The 7500-nt window shown below is 59.6% G+C and overlaps 3 non-coding genes across 3 annotated transcripts in view; all 3 read right to left on the minus strand.

Annotated features, from left to right (window-relative positions):
• LOC140215103 (large subunit ribosomal RNA) overlaps nt 1–290 on the minus strand; it is a 3959-nt gene extending 3669 nt beyond the window's left edge. Inside the window, exon 1 of the ribosomal RNA XR_011892023.1 lies at nt 1–290. This exon is cut by the window's left edge and continues 3669 nt beyond it. This is a non-coding gene — a ribosomal RNA (large subunit ribosomal RNA).
• Nucleotides 291–1436: 1146 nt separating this feature from the next.
• Nucleotides 1437–1589, minus strand: LOC140215099 (5.8S ribosomal RNA). The gene has a single exon (XR_011892019.1). It is a non-coding gene; the product is annotated as a 5.8S ribosomal RNA (ribosomal RNA).
• A 1574-nt stretch (nt 1590–3163) lies between these two features.
• On the minus strand, nt 3164–4978 carry LOC140215102 (small subunit ribosomal RNA). The gene has a single exon (XR_011892022.1). It is a non-coding gene; the product is annotated as a small subunit ribosomal RNA (ribosomal RNA).
• Between the last annotated feature and the right edge of the window lie 2522 nt (nt 4979–7500).

Here is a 7500-nt window from a genome sequence, read left to right on the forward strand (position 1 = left end):
CTCAAGCAACCCGACTCACGGGAGGCTTCATCCCGGGCGCGCAACGGCGGAGACGGGCCTGGCACCCACTCTGGGACAAGCCCCTGTCAGGGGGACTTGCACCGTCGCAAACACCCGAGAACGTCGCCTCCCATACACCACATTTCCCGACCGCCTGCAAGGACGGGGGATTCGGTGCTGGGCTCGGTCCCGTTTCGCTCGCAGCTACTCGGGGAATCCCTGTTGGTTTCTTTTCCTCCGCTTAGTGATATGCTTAAATTCAGCGGGTTGTCTCGCCTGATCTGAGGTCGACAACGGATACATCGCTTTCGCCCATTCCAGCACGACCGAGTACGACGCCCTGCCACGTCCTTACGGACGAGGCTGGCAGGCGGCACAACGCCTGCGCGCGTGCGTCATACGAGCGGTATGCCGAAAAGGACTCGACACGTTCGAAAACCCAGCGCCAACCGAGTGCGACGCCCTACCACGTCCTTCGCCCAACACGGAGCTACTTATAGACGAGGCTGGCAGGCGGTGAACCGCCTGCGCGCGTGCGGCGCACGAGCAGTTGCGTGGTAAGCGACCGTGTCTGAAGCCCAAACACCACCGAGGCAAAGATCGCCTTAGCAGCGCGCCGCTTCAGCGGGCACCGCAGGGGCGACTAAAACCTGGCGGGAGGCATCGTCTCGTGTAGCGTCGCCCCTGCCCCAACTGGAGTGGCCCAGTCTTTAGGGGACAGAGACTGCGAAGCACTTGGACCGACGGCGGACTACGACGGAACGCTTCAGCTCCGCCAACGGGGCACCCACGCTCTCGAAGGAGACATTTTCCGTTTCGCGGCAATTCTCCGCCGTGCCGTGACTCTTCTCGCTCGCAGACGGCGCTGTCGCGTCGAACCGCTTTCGGGGGCCACCCTTCTCCTCCCCGCTCCTCGCAAGAATCTGCCGATTCCCATTCCTGCGACGAAGCCCGGAAGGGCGCCCACACAGCTGCGGTGACGTGAACGAGCGACCAGCTCTGGAGCTCGACGTACTTCGAAGGCAAACAGCGCAAATTGCGATCGCGCTGGCTTTGCGCACGGCGCGGGAATCGGCCGGCGTTTCATTCCCACGTTTTCCGTGCACGCAAGCGTGCGCTTCCGACTCTCTCGCAAACGTGCGCGCTACATGGCAACAGACGTTCGCGCCTCGTGCTTGGACCGCTCTTTCCCTGCAGGTATCCGACTCCATCCTGCGGCGGTCTTACTAGAGGCGCGCACTCGTCACGCTGCAGTAGTATTGCCTCGTTTCCGTCTTTTCGAAGAATTGGCACAACGGTTTGCCACCGTCTCCCTCTCGTGAGGCCGCTGGCGCGTGGCTTTAGCGCTCAACGTACTGTCCATGATGCCGACGCGGTCAAAACGAGTCGACGGACGCACGTTCCCTGTGCGCCGAAGTCTCTCTTGATATGTGATCCGACCCTCAGACAGACGAAGCCAAGGGAAGACCCAAGGCCGCAATGTGCGTTCAAAGAATCAGTGCTCAGTGTGTCCTGCAATTCACACCAAGTCTCGCAGCTGGCTGCGTTCTTCATCGACCCGAGAACCGAGTGATCCACCGCTTAGAGTCGTGAAAAATAGTTTGTTCAATTCAGTACAGTACAACCAGGGTTTTAGGCACGTGGCGTCTCCCTGTGTGTGGTTTCGAAGAGCGCCTTTCGGCGTGCGCTCCTCCAGTCTCGCTCTTTCGGCGGCCGCGTCTCAGCAGCTGAAAGCCTAATGGCACTCCACTCCTGCTACTCGCGCGTGTGTTTTGCGCCCACGCCTTCCTCGCTTGCCCTCGAGGCACCTTATGCCGTTTGCGCGCACTCGAAGCCGGTTTTACCTGCCAACCATCCACCGGACCCGTGTGTCTCGTGTGCACGTTCACATCGCTCCACTAAAAATTGCAAAGAGCGACAGAGCCATGATTAGGGCTAAGCCGCTGTGGAGTCTTTAACGGCTACACGGCCACGGGCAGGGCTTCACCCCCATCGACGTGCTTCGCTTCAGTCAGCAGTAGGTTCATAGAAGGGCCTCAAACACACACACACTTTCGCATCGGCAGATCGCCGCAGCATAACCGCTGTTGATCCAACAGCCTACTTGAGACGAAAGACAAGAGCCCGGCGCGCGTACTCGCGCAGCTCTCCAAAACCACTCGGCCAGTGCCAGGGACGGCTCCCTGCGCCGGCGCCACAACAAGTCTACTTGAGGCGGAAGACGAAGCCAGCAAGGGCCTGGCCGCAAGTGCGTTCGAAACCGGGACTACAGTCCCTCGTCTGTCCGTACTTCCTCTTTCGACGTGCGGCGCCTTCCCAAAGCGCACAAGTCCGCTAACCGCAGAACGCTTCCGACGTAGCAAAGCCGCGTTTCCTTCGGTACTTCGCAGCAACGCCGCCTTTCCCTCGGCGGCGGGCGAATAGCCTGCAGACGTCGTCGCATTAAACCGCGATCTCGACACCTCGCGCGTCACGAGCAGGAGCCGACCGGCAGCCTCCGGCCCTTTCGGACTCGGTGGCATTTGCCGCGGAGGACGGGAGAGCACTTTAGGCCACGGTTCCTTCCGTACTTGGCAGCCGCACCCTCATACCGACAGTTCCATGACCGACCGAGCGCCACACCGTTCCTTTAGTACTTGGGTGGCAACAAAGTCGGGTCGTTACTCCATACTCGCCGCAGGAAGCGACCGGCAGCCGCCAGCCTTTTCAGACTCGGCAGCGTTTGCCGCGGAGGACGGGAGAGCGCTCGCACCACGGTTCCGTGTGTGTACTAAGCGGCAGCGGCATTAGCTCTCGACCGTCAGTTCCTTGACCGACCGCACGCTTCGCCGTTCCCCTCGTACTGGGCAAAGCAGCAGGTCGGGTCGTCTTACTCCCATTCCGCGCAAGAGCGCCAAAGCGGACAGAAAGCCCACCCAGTGTGCGTTACGCCGTTTCTACCCGCGGGCGCGGCCAAGCCAACCGTCCAAGGTTGCAGCCGGCGTCCACTGGGCGCAACAAATTTGGCACGGGGCGCCCCTCAAAATTCAGGCAGTCCCCGGCATGTTCGGGTATAGCCGTCCCCGCGTCCAAGCGGGGCCAGCGGCGGAAAGCGTCGGGCGCAGCGAGCTGCTTCACCCACACGGGGTAGAAACAATGGCGCTCGCCACCCTTCACAATCCGGTAATGATCCTTCCGCAGGTTCACCTACGGAAACCTTGTTACGACTTTTACTTCCTCTAAATGATCAAGTTTGGTCATCTTTCCAACAGACCGGCGCAACCGAAAGGCCGCGCCGGACATCGGTCCGAAGACCTCACTAAATCATTCAATCGGTAGTAGCGACGGGCGGTGTGTACAAAGGGCAGGGACGTAATCAACGCGAGCTTATGACTCGCGCTTACTGGGAATTCCTCGTTCAAGGGGAACAATTGCAAGCCCCTATCCCAATCACGAAAGAAGTTCCACGGGTTACCCAGTCCTTTCAGACAGGGATAAAGACACGCTGCTTCCTTCAGTGTAGCGCGCGTGCGGCCCCGGACATCTAAGGGCATCACAGACCTGTTATTGCTCTGTTTCGTGCGGCTAGGAGCCGCTTGTCCCTCTAAGAAGGTTGTAAGGTGCTGGGAACCCCGCACCTATTTAATAGGCTAGAGTCTCGTTCGTTATCGGAATTAACCAGACAAATCGCTCCACCAACTAAGAACGGCCATGCACCACCATCCACCGAATCAAGAAAGAGCTCTCAATCTGTCAATCCTCCCAGTGTCCGGGCCGGGTAAGTTTTCCCGTGTTGAGTCAAATTAAGCCGCAGGCTCCACTCCTGGTGGTGCCCTTCCGTCAATTCCTTTAAGTTTCAGCTTTGCAACCATACTTCCCCCGGAACCCAAACACTTTGGTTTCCCGGAAGCTGCCCGCCGAGTCATTTGAGTAACTCAGGCGGATCGCTGGTTGGCATCGTTTATGGTCAGAACTAGGGCGGTATCTGATCGCCTTCGAACCTCTGACTTTCGTTCTTGATCAAAGAAAACATTCTTGGCAAATGCTTTCGCAGTAGTTCGTCTTGCGACGGTCCAAGAATTTCACCTCTAGCGCCGCAATACGAATGCCCCCGTCTGTCCCTCTTAATCATTACCTCGTATTCCAAAAACCAACAGAACAGAAACGAGGTCTTGTTCTATTATTCCATGCAAGTTTATTCAGGCGACTCGCCTGCGTTGAGCACTCTAATTTTTTCAAAGTAAAAGCACCGGCCTTCTCGAGGCACACAATGAAGTGCACCAAGAAAGGACCGGCATGATGTTCAGTCCGAGCCGTCGCATCGGGTAGATGCACTACTCGTCTGGAACTGAGATCCAACTACGAGCTTTTTAACCGCAGCAGCTTTAGTATACGCTATTGGAGCTGGAATTACCGCGGCTGCTGGCACCAGACTTGCCCTCCAATTGATCCTCGTTAAAGGATTTAGAGTGTACTCATTTCAATTACGGGGCCTCAAAAGAGTCCCGTATTGTTATTTTTCGTCACTACCTCCCCGTGCCGGGAGTGGGTAATTTGCGCGCCTGCTGCCTTCCTTGGATGTGGTAGCCGTTTCTCAGGCTCCCTCTCCGGAATCGAACCCTGATTCTCCGTTACCCGTAACAACCATGGTAAGCAAGTAACCTACCATCGAAAGTTGATAAGGCAGACACTTGAAAGAAACGTCGCCGGCTCGTGGCCATGCGATCAGCACAAAGTTATCCAGAGTCACCACACAATACGGGCCGAAACCCGATCGATCTTGGTCTAATAAAAGCACCCGTCGCCCAAAGGGCTTCAGGCTCACTGCATGTATTAGCTCTAGAATTGCCACAGTTATCCAAGTAGGAAGAAACGATCTAAGGAACCATAACTGATTTAATGAGCCATTCGCGGTTTCGCCTTATTTCGGCATGTACTTAGACATGCATGGCTTAATCTTTGAGACAAGCATATGATTACTGGCAGGATCAACCAGGTAATCGTTCAACTGCGCGTCCAGCCTTTCAAGCAGGCCGGACGCCGTTTTTGCGATGCCGAGGCCACCTTCAGGCGCCCCAACACGCTTCGTTCTCGCAAAGGGTAGCACTTTGCACAGTCCGAGACGACGGCGTTCGAGCTCGCTACGGCGCCCTCCCCGCAGGGCCGGGTATCGCCACGCGGCAAGAAGCACGCAACATTCTCGATAGACCGGTTGTGTCGACTCGATCGCGGCTTGCGGTTTCTCTCGAGCCCGCAGCACTGGTGGACCGACCGACACTTGCAACGTAGCCGAGACGGCAAAGCCGCTAGGCGACGGGTCACGCCCGCGCCTTCGGCGCTTTCGTATTTGATTCGTCCGAGGACGATGCGGAACACACTTCGATATCGTGGAAAAAGCGTCGTCCGACAACCAGCCCCTAACGCATCAAGCGGATGAGGCTGCAGACGTCAGCTGTGGGATCCACGGGAGCGATACCGGGGACACGCTTGACGGGCACGAAGCCCGCCGCATATCAAACACCCAGGTCGCTTTGGGGGCGACTGCTCTCTGGGACCCCCATATAATAGCAGCGATAAGTACCCAGACCTCCATGGGGCCGTACTCGTGCCACTTTCGACGAGCGTTTGGCGAAAATCGTGCCGCCTCGTAACGCCGCGAGCAAGATTGAAAGCTTACGTCGGCAGCACAATGCCGAAGTCGTGAAAGCGCAGCGCGTCTACCGAATGCGCGAACGGCAATTTCTCGCTAATGGCCAGTACGGTTTCCTGCACAATTGCCTTTCTGTCGCCCTACGGGGCCCCCGGCCGATCGATTCGAGGCACGCTAGCACGGCCCCTTCGCCATTTCCGAGCACGAGTGCGAACAGTGCGGGCGGCGTGCTCGACGCCCCGGCTGACGTCGTTTCGGACTTTGTCTCTTCGCGTGCTCGCGGCAACGCCGCGGCCAACGACGACGTCTGCGCGGTTCTTTGCCGGTTCCCGGCGTGCTATAGTGCAGCCCTCTGCAGGGTGACACCGGCTCCGTCGTGGCCGTGCGGCGGCTTGTACGCAAAAGTTGCGTCAAAGGCGTCGCGCTCGCGCCGCCCCGGCACACGCGGTTTCGGACTTTGTCTCTTCCAGCGCTCGCGTAGTCGTGGGCACGATTGTCGACTTCGGAACGGTGCGCGGACACCGCCACGAGCACGCGCAAGACGAAAATCGCACTACGGTACAATGTCGGCCGGGGCCCTACGGCCCCTTACAGTAGCAGCGATAAGTGCCCAGACCTCCATGGGGCCGTACTCGTGCGACGCGGCGGCGTACTGCGCCGAGCCGAGCGCCAATATTTGGCTTTTGCAGGGCGGATTCGAGCTCTGGCGATTGCCGCGGTACCGCCGCTCACCGATTCAAGGCACGCTAGCGCGGCCCCTTCGCCATTTCCGAGCACGCGTGCGAACAGTGCGGGCGGCGTGCTCGACGCCCCGGCTGACGTCGTTTCGGACTTTGTCTCTTCGCGTGCTCGCGGCAACGCCGCGGCCAACGACGACGTCTGCGCGGTTCTTTGCCGGTTCCCGGCGTGCTATAGTGCAGCCCTCTGCAGGGTGACACCGGCTCCGTCGTGGCCGTGCGGCGGCTTGTACGCAAAAGTTGCGTCAAAGGCGTCGCGCTCGCGCCGCCCCGGCACACGCGGTTTCGGACTTTGTCTCTTCCAGCGCTCGCGTAGTCGTGGGCACGATTGTCGACGTCGGAACGGTGCGCGGACTACGCCACGAGCACGCGCAAGCCGAAAATCGCACTACGGTACAATGTCGGCCGGGGCCGTACGGCCCCTTACAGTAGCAGCGATAAGTGCCCAGACCTCCATGGGGCCGTACTCGTGCGACGCGGCCGCGTACTGCGCCGAGCCGAGCGCCAATATTTGGCTTTTGCAGGGCGGATTCGAGCTCTGGCGATCGCCGCGGTACCGCCGCTCACCGATTCAAGGCACGCTAGCGCGGCCCCTTCGCCATTTCCGAGCACGCGTGCGAACAGTGCGGGCGGCGTGCTCGACGCCCCGGCTGACGTCGTTTCGGACTTTGTCTCTTCGCGTGCTCGCGGCAACGCCGCGGCCAACGACGACGTCTGCGCGGTTCTTTGCCGGTTCCCGGCGTGCTATAGTGCAGCCCTCTGCAGGGTGACACCGGCTCCGTCGTGGCCGTGCGGCGGCTTGTACGCAAAAGTTGCGTCAAAGGCGTCGCGCTCGCGCCGCCCCGGCACACGCGGTTTCGGACTTTGTCTCTTCCAGCGCTCGCAACCATGTCGGGGCCGACGCCGACGACTGCGTGGTGTTTCAACGATTGCCGGCGTGACACAATGCAGCTGCGTGCGGGATGCCAGCGATTCCGTCGTGTCCGTGCGGCGGCTTGTACGCAAAAGTTGCGTCAAAGGCGTCGCGCTCGCGCCGCCCCGGCACACGCGGTTTCGGACTTTGTCTCTTCCAGCGCTCGCGTAGTCGTGGGCACGATTGTCGACGTCGGAACGGTGCGCGGACTACGCCACGAG

Source organism: Dermacentor andersoni, unplaced genomic scaffold (genome assembly GCF_023375885.2).
Source record: "Dermacentor andersoni unplaced genomic scaffold, qqDerAnde1_hic_scaffold ctg00000825.1, whole genome shotgun sequence".
NCBI classification, from domain to species: Eukaryota; Metazoa; Arthropoda; class Arachnida; order Ixodida; family Ixodidae; genus Dermacentor; species Dermacentor andersoni.